Source organism: Balaenoptera borealis (assembly GCF_965194805.1).
Source record: "Balaenoptera borealis genome assembly, chromosome: 7".
NCBI lineage: Eukaryota > Metazoa > Chordata > Mammalia > Artiodactyla > Balaenopteridae > Balaenoptera > Balaenoptera borealis.
Window position 1 is genome coordinate 57,071,271 of NC_138864.1, and position 14,215 is coordinate 57,085,485.

Here is a 14,215-nt window from a genome sequence, read left to right on the forward strand (position 1 = left end):
CAATACATAAGGCAACTGCTAACAGCTATAAAAGAGGAAATCGACAGTAACACAATGATAGCGGGGGACTTTAACACCTCACTTACACCAGTGGACAGATCAGACAGAAAATTAATAAGGAAACCAAGCTTTAAATGACACAATAGCCCAGATAGATTTAATTGATATATATAGGACATTCCATCCGAAAACAACAGATTACACTTTCTTCTCAAGTGCGCATGGAACATTCTTCAGGATAGATCACATCTTGGTTCAAACATCAAGCCTCAGTAAATTTAAGAAAATTGAAATCATATCAAGCATCTTTTCTGACCACAAAGCTATGAGATTAAAAATAAATTACAGGGAAGAAAACATAAAAAACACAAACACATGGAGGCTAAACAGTACGGTACTAAATAACCAAGAGATCACTGAATAAATCAAAGAAGAAATAAAAAAAATACCTAGTAACAAATAACAATGAAAACATGATGATCCAAAACCTATGGGATGCAGCGAAAACAGTTCTAAGAGGGAAGTTTATAGCAATACAATCCTACCTCAAGAAACAAGAAAAAGCTCAAATAAACAACCTAACCTTACACCTAAAGGAACTAGAGAAAGAAGAACAAACAAAACCCAAAGCTAGTAGATGGAAAGAAATCATAAAGATCAGAGCAGAAATAAATGAAATAGAAACAAAGAAAACAGTAGCAAAGATCAATAAAACTAAAAGCAGGTTCTTTGAGAACATAAACAAAATTGATAAACATTTAGCCAGAATCATCAAGAAAAAGAGGGAGAGGACTGAAATCAATAAAATTAGAAATGAAAAAGGAGGAGTTACAACGGACACTGCAGAAATACAAAGTATCTTAAGAGACTACTACAAGCAACTCTGTGCCAATAAATGGACAATCTGGAAGAAATGGACAAATTCTTAGAAAGGTATAACCTTCCAAGACTGAACCAGGAACAAATAGAAAATATGAACAGACCAATCACAAGTAATGAAATTGAAACTGTGATTAAGCATCTTCCAGCAAACAAAAGTCCAGGACAAGATGGCTTCACAGGTGAATTCTATCAAACATTTAAAAAAGAGCTAATACCCATCCTTCTCAAACTCATCCAAAAAATTGTAGAGGAAGGAACACTCCCAAACTCATTCTACGAGGCCACCTTCACCCTGATACGAAAACCAAAGATACTACAAAAAAAGAGAATTACGGACCAGTATCACTGATGAATGTAGATGCAAAAATCTTCAACAAAATACTAGCAAACAGAATCCAACAACACATTAAAAGGATCATACACCATGATCAAGTGGGACTTATCTCAGGGATGCAAGGATTCTTCAATATACACAAATCAATCAATGTGATACACCATATTAACAAATGGAAGAATAAAAGCCATATGATCATCTTAGAAGATGCAGAAAAAGCTTTTGACAAAATTCAACACCCATTTATGATAAAAACTCTCCAGAGAGTGGGCATAGAGGGAACCTACCTCAACATAATAAAGGCAGTATACGACAAACCCACAGTCAACATCGTTCTCAATGGTGAAAAACTGAAATCATTCCCTCTAAGATCAGGAACAAGACAAGGATGTCCGCTCTCGCCACTCGTATTCAGCATAGCTTTGGAAGTCCTAGCCACGGCAATCAGAGAAGGAAAAGAAATAAAAGGAATACAAATTGGAAAAGAAGAAGTAAAACTGTCACTGTTTGCAGATGACATGATACTATATGTAGATAATCCTAAAGATGCCACCGGAAAACTACTAGCACTAATCAATGAATTTGGTAAAGTTGCAGGATACAAAATTAATGCACAGAAATCTCTTGCATTCCTATACACTAACAGCAAAAGATCAGAAAGAGAAATTAAGGAAACACTCCCATTCACTATTGCAACAAAAAGAATAAAATACCTAGAAATAAACCTACCTAAGGAGACAAAAGACCTGTATGCAGAAAACTATAAGACACTGATGAAAGAAATCAATGATGACACAAACAGATGGAGAGATATACCATGTTCTTGGATTGGAAGAATCAATATTGTGAAAATGACTATACTACCCAAAACAATCTACAGATTCAATGCAAACCCTATCAAATTACCAATGGCATGTTTTACAGAATTAGAACAAAGAATCTTAAAATTTGTATGGAGACAAAAAAGACTCCAAATAGCCAAAGCAGTCTTGAGGGAAAGAAGCAGAGATGGAGGAATCAGACTTCCTGGCTTCAAACTATACTACAAAGCTACAGTAATCAAGGCAATATGGTACTGGCACAAAAAACAGAAATACAGATTAATGGAGCAGGATAGAAAGCCCAGAGATAAACCCATGCATCTATGGTCAACTAATCTATGACAAAGGAAGAAATGATATGCAATGGAGAATAGACCGTCTTTTCAATAGTGGTGCTGGGAAAACTGGACAGGTACATGTAAAAGAATGAAATTAGAACACTCCCTAACACCATACACAAAAATAAACTCAGAATGGACTAAAGACCTAAATGTAAGACTGGACACTATAAAACTCTTAGAAGAAAACATAGGAAGAACACTCTTTGACATAAATCACAGCAAGATCTTTTCTGACCCACCTCCTAGAGTAATGGAAATAAAAACCAAAATAAATAAATGGGACCTAATGAAACTTAAAAACTTGCACAGTAAAGGAAACTATAAACAAGACGAAAAGACAACCCTCAGAATGGGATAAAATATTTGCAAACAAATCAACGGATGAAGGATTAATCTCCAAAATATATAAACAGCTCATGCAGCTCAATATTTAAAAATGAAACAACCCAATCAAAAACGAGCAAAAGTCCTAAATAGACATTTCTCCAAAGAAGACATACAGATGGCCAAGAGGCACATGAAGAACGGCTCAACGTCACTAATTATTAGAGAACTTCAAATCAAAACTGCAATGAGGTATCACCTCACACTGGTTAGAATGGGCATCATCAGAAAATCTACAAACAACAAATGCTGGAGAGGGTGTGGAGAAAAGGGAACCCTCTTGCACTGTTGGTGGGAGTATAAATTGATACAGCCACTATGGAGAACAGTATGGAGGTTCCTTAAAAAACTAAAAATAGAACAACCATACGACCCAGCAATCCCACTACTGGGCATATACCCAGAGAAAACCATAATTCAAAAAGACGCATGCAACCCAATGTTCATTGCAGCATAATTTACAATAGCCAGGTCATGAAATCAACCTAAATGCCCATCGACAGACAAATGGATAAAAAAGATGTGGTACATGTGTACAATGGAATATTACTCAGCCATAAAAAGGAACGAAATTGGGTCATTTGCAGAGATGTAGATGGACCTAGAGTCTGTCATACAGAGTGAAGCAGGTCAGGAAGAGAAAAACAAATATCGAATATTAACGCATATATGTGGAATATAGAAAAATGGTACAGATGAACCGGTTTGCAAGGCAGAAATAGAGACACAGATGTAGAGAACAAATGTATGGACACCAGCGGGGGAATGCGGTGGGGGGTGGAGGTGGTGGTGGGATGAATTGGGCGATTGGTATTGACATGTATACACTAATATGTATAAAATGGAAAACTAATAAGAAACTGCTGTACAAAATATAAAGTAAAATTTAAAAAAATAAAAATAAAATATACTTTTCTGCCACTGTAATTATTGTCTTATTGGCCTCAGTCTGCAAAGCATTGTATCAAGCACTGTGTAGAGTTCCTGCACTGGAAATTTATAAACTATCTGGGTAAAAAGAACAAACATGATATTCTCCTTTATTTCCATTCCTGTTGTCAAGTCTGGAAATAGAAATTTGAGACCTATGAGCATACTGATATCAATTGAAATGATGGGAGCAGATGAGATGTCAAGTGAGATTTTGTAGATTGAAAAGAAGGGAGCAAAAACCAGAAATATGGAAAGTTAACCCACCTAAGGTGCTCTCTTCAGAGGCAGAGAAGGGGCAGCCAGAGAGGTGGAAGGAAATCCCTAAGAGAGATGTGTCAGGAAAATACAATGAAGGAAGTTTCTTATAACCAAGTGTGGTGAATAATGAGAACTAAACTGTGTCCGCTGAAATTAGCAACCAAGAGGTAAGTGGTGTGGTGTCTTGGAAAAGAAGGACAATGACACAGTAGCTGAGTAAAGGGAGGTGGGATTGCAGCTCAATTTCAGAGGATTGAACAAAGCTGAAGCAGTGAATATGAACTATGCTGTCTTTGGTGTCTTGGCTGTGACTAGAAGGGAAATAAGTGAGCAGACACTGGAAGAGAGTGTAAGCATGAGGAGTGAGCATCTTAAAACATGGGAGGAGGTATGGGAGAATTAAGAGGATAATGACAGTGCTAAGGACCCTGCGGCAGAGGGAAGGATGGCACAGAGAGGACAGGGGAGGACCTAGGCTTGAAATGGAGAAGGGAGACTCCTTTCCCAAGAACGAAGAAAGGAAAGTAGGAACGAGGGCAGACACATAAATTTGTAAGAATTTGAAAAGAAGTTAAGTAAGTTCAAACATAAGCACCTCAAATTTTAGGGAAGAAAAATAAGGTCACCCAATAAACTAATGAGAGAGGAGAGGAATTGAGTATCGAATTGGAGTTTATGTATGTTTCATACCCATTATAGGCAATAAGAGAAGAATCTATTTATCTGCCTTCCCGTATGTCTGTCTATTGATCTATTAATTGCCACGAGTCCCCAGCTGACATTGTTTGGGAATGGAAGATTGAAAGTATTATTTATGGTTGAAGTGGTACCCATACCCTGTAGACACTAAGTTCAAAATGGAAGTAAGTGAATAATAGTAACAAATGAAGGAAGAGAGAAGAAATTGAAGGCATAGTTAATGTTGAAAAGCTATAAGACAGGTAGTAAATATTAGGCACTATAGTAGAAAACATTAGAAGTAACTCAGTTCATAATGATATAAAGGATGAAGATGTTGCTATTATGAGAGTGGCTAAAATTCCATAAAGGTAAAAATAGTGGGAATCCAGGAGGTTAAGAAGCTTTGAGGCTAAGGTTTCAGATGGGTCAAGTGCATGGATGTTGAAGTTGCTCAAGACAACTTATGGAAGAATGGGGAGAAAAGAATGTAAGGCAGATACCCAAGTCCTTGGGGATTAGGGAGCGTGAGATATCTATAAATGGCAATGGTAAGGAAGAGTAGAGAGAGAGAGTGGTATTGCTTAGGGGATTAGTCTCTCAAAGAGGAAGGGTTTTGTATGAGGGAGAAAGATTATTGAGCCGGAAGTGCTAACAAAAAGGAGTGGGAACGAGAAGACTTCATACAACGTCTGGGCTCTGTAGGAAATGAGTGGGCTCTGAGAGGGCCCTAGGCTGGAGGAAGAGCCAGGTTTGAACAAGGCAAGGAAATGGAAGGAGTAAAGAGGCTGAGAATAAAGTTTTTATTTTTATTTTTAAATTGTTTTGCCAGTTTTTGTAATGGTATGAGGATACCTGAGGCATAAAGGATTGGAAGGGAAATCAGCACAAACATACATTCTCACTAATTCTTTTTTGGTGGGAGTAGATTTTTCCCACGCCATTTTGCTTAGTATCTCTACCAGTTGTCATCTATCCTTACCTCGTAGTATCTCAACATTTTGTTGGGACTTCTTTTATTAATCAAATATTGTATTAGGATTCTTCAATCATATATTATATTTTATAGAATTCTTAAATAGATGTATGCTTCTTGATGTCAAAACTAGCTTATTCACCTTTATATCCCTCACAGCGCTTAACAGAGTTCCCTGCACTGCAATAGGTACTCAATAATTCCTTACGAATTTTAGGTGAAAGCACAGATATACACAATTTTAGGATATATGCAGAGTCAGTTATTAACAAGTATCAGTCCCTAATTAAACTTAAAAGATTTGCACAGAAAAGGAAACCATTAACAAAACGAGAAGACTACCTACTGAATGGGAGACAATATTTGCAAGTGGTAAAACTGATAAGGAGTTAATATCCAACATATACAAAAAGCTCATGCAACTCAATATCAAAAAAACAACCCGATTAAAAAATGGGCAGAAGAACCGAATAGACATTTTTCCAAAGAGGAAATGTGTATGGCCAACAGGCACATGAAAAGATGCTCAACATCGCTAACCATCAGGGAAATGCCAATCAAATCCACAATGAGATATCACCTCACACCCATCAGAACGTCTATCATCAAAAAGAACAAAAATAACAAATGTTGATACGTATTTGGAGAAAAGGGAACCTCATATACTGTTGGTGGGAATGTAAATTGGTACAGCCACTGTGGCAAAAAACCGAAAATAGAACTACCATATGACTCAGCAATTCCAATCCTGGGTATATTTCCAAAAAAAAAAAAAGAAAAACACTAATTTGAAAAGATACATGCACCCCAGTGTTCATAGCAGCATTATTTACAATTGCCAAGATATGGAAGTGTCAACCTAAGGGTCCATCCTGGACAACCTAAGTGTCCATCAACAGATGAATGGATAAAGAAGATGTGATACAAAAATATACACACACAAAATGGAATACTAAGCCATAAAAAAATGAAATATTGCCATTTGCAGCAACATGGATGGATTTGGAGGGTATTATGGTAAGTAAAATGAGTCAAAGAAAGACAAATACTATGTGATACCACTTTTAGGTGGAATCTAAAAAATACAACAAACTAGTGAACATAACAAAAAGAAGCAGACTCACAGATATAGAGAACAAACGAGTGGTTACCAGTGGGGAGAGGGAAGAGGGGGGCAATATATAGGGGTAGGAGATTAAGAGGTACAAACTTTTATGTATAGAATACGCTACAAGGATCTATTGTACAACACAGGGAATATAGCCAATATTTTATATCAACTATAAATGAATATAACCCTTTAAAATTGTGAATCACTACATTCTACATCAACTGTAACTTAATTTTTAAAACAGTGTAGAAAAAAAAATAAGAATAGTCATCCTTAGATAGTCTTCCTTTGAAATAGCCATCTCCATTTTTCCACTTAAAATGGAAATCTGGCCATTCAGAATAGAGACTACTTTTCCCAACCTCATGACCATGTGATTAAGTTCTGGCCAAAAGAAATTAAGCAAAAGTTTTCTTGTGAAAATTCTAGGAAGTTTTCTTAAAAGGAGGGGGCATGCCCTTCTCTGTCCCTTCCTTCTTCCTCCTGCCTGGAGTGTGGATGTGATGACTAGAGCTCAAGCAGGTGTTATCGATCATGGGGTAACACATGTAAACTGTGAGAAGCCAGATAGGGGTAACGCTTTGTGGAACCGCCACACTACTCCCTCTGTGCACCTCAGGAATTTTCTTAAGTTAGTTGCAGCCAAATACCATCCTAATTGATACTATGGATATCTTTGGGTTTATCTAGCTTAAGTGAAGTTTTATATAAAAATCAATTTTCAGGCTAATCTGTACAACTTTTCATCAAGATTACAATGTACAACTTTGTTTCTTTTGTAACATCTATGGAGAATTATTTCCCTCTTCCTGATGTGAAAAAGTGCTGTGTGACTTATTGCTTCTATAGTTTTCACCCTTGTGTTTGAGACAAAAGTTAAACTCTCCTCTCAGAAATTATTTGTAGCAAAGTTAAAATAATAGATTCAACTGCAGTCACATTCAAATTTAAGCTCTGGGAAGCTAATCAAAAAAAGAAAAAAGCAATAGAAAGGAGTAAGTTTAAAAAAAGAAAAATTCCTCTGAGTATTCCACCTCTGATGTTCAGACTTACTCCTTTAACATTGAATTTGCTCCCTTTAAATATTTACCTTGATTTTACAAAACCTTTACATATATCTGTTTAACATTTGTGCAGCTTTTAGTATTCTCAAACACATTAGACAAGGGAATTTATTAACTCTCTTTCTATGCCTATGAAGTAGGCAAATATTCTCCTCTTACTTTCAAAAGGTCTGGAGAGGTCAGACAGCTTCCTTGGAGGAGCTAGCAGAGTCAGGGCTGGGACTTGCCTGTCTTGGTCATCTATTGCTACGTGACAGCTAATGCAAAACTTAACACTTAAAACAGCAGTCTTTTTTTTATTTCTCATGATTCTGGGTCAGGAATCAAACAGGACACTGCAGGCTTGATAAGCCTTTGCTCCACACAATGTCTACCGGGCCCTAAAACCCAAAATGGCTTCTTAGCTCACATATCTGGTGCCTCCACTAAGATGGCTCAGATGCTTTAGGGCTGACTGCAGCATTTCAGTTGGGGTCATATATCTAGGGGTCTCAGTTCTTGGTGTCAGCTGAGCTGACTTCTATGTAGACTCATCAGGGTGGGTGGAGTTCTTTTATGATGGCTTAGTACCCACAAACCACAAAAGCAGAAACTTCCAGGTCTCTTCAAGGCTTAGGCCTGAAACTGGCAATTATCACTTCTACCGTACTCTTTTAGTTTTAACCAGCCACAGGCCCAGCCCAGATGTAAGAGATGAGGTCTATACAAGTGCGGGGATTTGAGGAGATGTGTTTCGTGAGGGACCGCTGTGGGCATTACCAGGTAAAATACAAGACACTTAGTTAACTTTGGATTTCAGATAAACAACAGAAATTGTTTTAGCACGAGTATGTTCCACGCAATATGTAGAACACCTATTCCGAAACATTATTCCTTGTTAATCTGAAATTAACATTTAACCGCATACCCTGAATTTTTATTGTCTAAATCTCCAATTTTTATTGGCTAATCCTAGTATCTACCAGTGTAACAGACTATCAATGAATATAGACTGATATCTCCTTAGACTCTCTAGGAGCACATCTGTAATGTGTAGTTTAATGAGACCATTTGCCAGCCCTGTATCTCCTAGTTCATTCAGGGTGTATATAGGTACTTAGCTCCATCTCTGAGTTGAGTAAAAGTGATCATGGTAGTCAGATGAATTAATCAATGAAATGGGGTTGAGCTACTGGGAGGAAAGGTGTTGCACTCATAAAACCATGAAGAAACTAGAAAGATAATTTAATATAGATTTCATACCTGGAGTCTTCTGAAAAGTTTGCTTATGCCCACTAGTTATTTTTCTGGTAGCTTTTGTGTAGGTATTAGGTAGCATTGCAAGAGAATGATATTATTTATTGTTGCTCTTTCATTTAAAGTGAATGAGATTATTTGAAAGTAGTAACATCATAACTGCATGAGGCTTGTAGTTCTTATTAAAGAATCTCTTAAAACATTTATATAAATAATTTAATGCCTTTGTTGCTATTACTCAGGAAGAGCTCCTAATCCAAAGGGTTTATTTTTTTTTATTATACTTCTAATAAATCATGAGTTAGAAATGCTGCTTTCAAAGATTTCCAGAAGAGAATATCTAATCTGCCAGGAATGTGATCTAATCAACACTGTTTAAATCACCAGTGGTCATTAGAAATCTTCCCACCTCTGCCTGGAGCCTCTTCTCCATGTGATGTCATAAGGTCAGATGCCTTAACAATTATGTGGGAGATTGTATATAATTTTCTGGCATTTGCGTTAATTTCACCAGTTATTTGGCATTTTTCAATTTAAAATATAATCGCCACCCACTGGGTTAACACTTATTTATCCAATATTTATCAATTACCCACCACACTTGAGTCAGTTTTATAACCACATTTTCAAAAGACAGACACAGTATTACATAAAAAAGAATAAAGAAGGAGCTTGAGCCAGCCTAAAGTCCTTTCTAGGCCAAAAATCTTTTTAAAATCTTCTATTCTTACTACATCTCCTGTCCTTCCTGTTATCAGTTGATATATCTAGCTAAGCTCGATATTTAAGAATACTTAGGATTGGCTATTGGGCCTATGCACGGGAATGACTCACTATGTGCAGTACAGTCTCCCTAATAAATATGGAACCTCCCCAACGCTCAAAGGATTTGGGAGTAAGAACATACTGCTGTATAGTATTTGATTCTGAAGGAATTCTTTGTGAATCTTTCTCAGCTTGCTGAAGACATGATCTCCCAAAGATATTAATGAGAACAATTTAAGTGCAATGATACAAGAAGTTATACAATTTTTGATAGCAATAAGTTCTGAAAGATTATCTGACCTAGCTGCATGATTTTTCCAATGAGGACCACGTCACTCAAAGAAATTCAGGGACTTGTCCAAAATCATGGCAACACTGAGACCAGAAGGCAGGGCTTCTTCAAACAAGTGCTCTTCTAATTAAAGCATGTCCCACAATCACTAAAACAGTACCTACTCACTGAAATCAATACTTCTAAAAGTTCTTTTGTTTTAATGTCTACATGTTTTGTGCCTTCATGGAAAATGTCTGAGAAACACTCCTGAAACCCTTGTATTGATAATTTTGCATTCCTTTAAGGTCTTTGGCACAAGGCTGAAGTTTGAAGCTTGTGGCTTCATTTAAAATTTCTAATCAAGCATGAGCATACAATGATCTGTTTCCACAATGGGATTTCATTGTAAACATATGCTAATTTTTATTTAAACAAGGTTCTATTGGTGATCATTTAGGTTTTTCCAACCTTTTGCTATTAAGTATATTGTTTAACATATGTGGAAATATATCAACAGATAAATTCCAAGAAAGGGAGCTTACTCTAAATTAATTAATAATTAATTTAACCTGCTGAGCATGATTTTTGGAATACTTAAGCAATTAATAACTGGAAGTTGTGATGATGATGATTATTAGTTGCCAACTTTTCTACTTGAAAAGTGAAATGATCAATTGTCTTCATTTTTTTTCCCCTGGATAGATGACTAACATTTAAGCACATTTCTCGTTTGAATTACCATCTCCATTTGGTCCTAATTATTCAAGCGGTAAACCAGCTTCACATGGAGGTAGAACTGTGAATTTTCATAGCTCATGAAATATGGAAAAGGGGCCACCAGTGATGGTACAAAGACACATTAGTTTCAGAACTGATTTTGGGTAGGAACTCATTGAGTTCTCAGCTCAAATTAAGTGACATAGCAGTTAAAATCAATTTAAGAGCTTCCTGGAATACCATTTAGAGCAAGTATGCAGACATCTTCTTATTTAAAACCTGGAACACTGACAAACTCCAGCAGATTGGGTCTCATAGGCATTGAAACTGTGGGAACATGCACAGTAACAGTAAATCTGCGTCTCATTTTCTAGATTCCTAATGATTTAGCCATGAATACAATGCAGCCATATGCTTAGTTGAATCTATTGGTTAAAATAAAGCTTTGGATTAACTGGGGATTTCAGTTAACTGTTCTATCCTTACTTCTTTCATTGAAAATCTCATTTGTCTTGATTATAGCCATATTTGCCAAGTATTTTACAAAATGAGGAATATAATAAAAGAGGACAAGTCAGCATATGTTGGCACATGTTAGAAATTTTAAATTATTTAACCACAAGATAAATTTTTTTGAAAAACTAGATTTCAACATTAGTTACGTCAAAGAATTAATTCATCCATTTAATATAAATGTCTTTATTTATTTATTTTTTAACATCTTTATTGGAGTATAATTGCTTTACAATGGTGTATTACGTTTCTGCTTTATAACAAAGTGAATCAGCTATATGTATACATATGTCCCCATATCCCCTCCCTCTTGTGTCTCCCTCCCACTCTCCCTATCCCACCCCTCTTGGAGGTCACAATGCACCAAGCTGATCTCCCTGTGCTATACGGCTGCTTCCCAATAGCTATCTGTTTTACATTTGGTAGTGTATATATGTCCATACCACTCTCTCACTTCGTCCCAGCTTACCCCTCCCCCTCCCCATATCCTCAAGTCCATTCGCTACATCTGTGTCTGTATTCCTGTCCTTCCCCTAGGTTCTTCAGAACCATGTTTTTTTTTTTTAGATTCCATATATATGTGTTAGCATACGGTATTTGTTTTTCTCTTTCTGACTAACTTCACTCTGTATGACAAACTCTAGGTCCATCCACCTCACTACAAATAACTCAGTTTCATTCCTTTTTATGGCTGAGTAATATTCCATTGTATATATGTGCCACATCGTCTTTATCCATTCATCTGTCGATGGACACTTAGGTTGCTTCCATGTCCTGGCTATTGTAAATAGAGCTGCAATGAACATTGAATGTATTTATTTTTTAAAGTAATGGCCTTATTTCTTCATGTGCTTTTTAATTGTATGCCTTTTTGTTTGGCTAAAGGAAAGGAAATATCATTAGGTATAATTTTGAACTGCATCCCAGTTCAAACAGCATTCTCTAAAGCTCTGTTTTATTGAGAGTATTGCATAGAACATAAGCCTGAAGAGATGCCCATGTAAAAAAGAAAAGTTTCTGTGGCTAAGTGAGTTGGGGAACTGCACAAAATACTGAAATCAAGGAAATTCTCAGTATACATTAGATTTGAACTCCTAACAATTTCCCAGGTGATGCTTATGCAGCTGGTGCAGGGTCTGTACTTTGAGGACCATTATGTACAGGCTTCCCTCTCGGAAAGGTACTAGACCTCTAGAAACTCCATGGAAACAAGTACCAATTAAATAGGTAAGATGAGCAATCCTGGTGAAGTGTGGAAGTGGTGGATCAGAAACAGAGGCTGCTCGTCCCCTGTGCCATCCAGTTGCTATCTATAGAATCAGACCTCATTATTTCTATCATGCTGGAGGAAGGTCTGATCTTCTCCATTCATAAATCCTGAGTGCCAAAATAGGGCTGGAAGCGAGATTTCCATTATGTCATGGCCAGAGCTTCAAGGCTTGCATCCCAGTCTCTCATAAACCAGGAGAGGGGTAAGTTGTTTTCCAACAATAAATTCTGAGGTGGAAAAATTGGGTTGGAGGCAAGGTTTTCTTTACTTCGTGCTTTCATCTGTTGGCTGCCAGCTCCTGACCATGTCTCATAGCCATAGGCTAAAGTCTCTTGCTTAGTCTAATATCCAGTTCTACTAAATGATGTATCTCATGGTAGCTCAATCCTGTTTTATAAAAAATACTTGGACGTGGGAATGTGCACCCCACAAACATCAAAGGGATGAATGTAATCCAACTGTACATAAAACAAGAAGAATATTAAGGGGCATATCATCAAAAGTTGAAGGCAATTTCAAACCCACCGTTTTATTCCTTCACTATGAAATTAGAATAGCAAAGAAGTTAATTAGATGGAGTTGCTGCCAGGGCAATCAGCAACCAACTGACCCTGTAATCTGAGAACTCTATGATAATTCAGCTCATAAGTAAGATATTGTTTTTCCAAAGGCAGGTGTCTCCTACATTGATTAATCAGTAAATGCATGATTTCACTTACTATTGGCATTTAAGGTATTACCCAAATAGAATATGAAATTTTCTATGCAATTATGTTGATCATTCAAGCAGATGTGTTTCACATAACCAATATATCCTATAGAATATGAATTAACCAAAAAGGTAGAACAATTGTCTCCTTCATGCAGGATATGTAATATAATTTTCTGAGGCTTTCAGTGTCATTCTTGCCCTCCCTTGCCCGTTTTTTATACTAATCATCCTTCAGCGTTGTTGACAGTGATATTAGCAGCTATAATCTCAGATATTAAGTATTGAAATGATATAAGTTGATCAAAGAGTAAAGCATAGTGTCCAACCCTTGGGTCAGGAGAGTGGTATGAGAGGTAAGGGTTGATTTGATTGATTCATTGCAAGTAGGACTCAAAGTTGACTTTTGTGTTAATATTTATAGAACTATACACAAATGTGTCTATTTTACTGTATAATTTAATAAGTTTGTTGAGCTTTAGTTTTTTCTTCCTGATTTTTATGTGCTTTATTTCGTTTTCTTGACTTACTAACAATGGCTAAAACCTCCAATACAATATTGACTAGAAGTTGTAGAAGTAGACATTATTGTCTTTTTCTTGATCCTAGTGTGGGGAGGTGAATAATTCAGTCTTTCATGAGTAAGTTTAATATTAGCTTTAGGTTTTTTGTTAGAGGCAATTTATCAGATTGAGAATACTCTCTACTATTCTTTATTTATCATGTATTGCTAAACATTTTTATGCATCCATTAAAATTATCATATGGGATTTATCCTTTTTCCTGTTAATTTTGTGAATTAAATTTTTGATTTTCAAATGGTAAGTCAACCTTGCATTCCTGGAATAAACACAATTTGGGTTTATAATCCCTTTCATGTATTGTTGAATTTGATATGGTAATATTTTGTCAAGTATATATTTAAGTAAATATTGTATTTGTTTATATT

General features: G+C 36.3%; 2 protein-coding genes and 1 long non-coding RNA gene across 4 annotated transcripts in view; 2 read left to right on the forward strand and 1 right to left on the reverse strand.

Annotated features, from left to right (window-relative positions):
* MACC1 (MET transcriptional regulator MACC1) overlaps positions 1-14,215 on the forward strand; it is a 288,870-nt gene that overhangs the window by 256,439 nt on the left and 18,216 nt on the right.
* LOC309631855 overlaps positions 1-14,215 on the reverse strand; it is a 173,710-nt gene that overhangs the window by 114,715 nt on the left and 44,780 nt on the right. The gene's annotated exons all lie outside the window — the stretch shown is intronic.
* Positions 1-14,215, forward strand: part of TMEM196 (transmembrane protein 196) — a 229,888-nt gene that overhangs the window by 85,674 nt on the left and 129,999 nt on the right. The window lies entirely within an intron of this gene.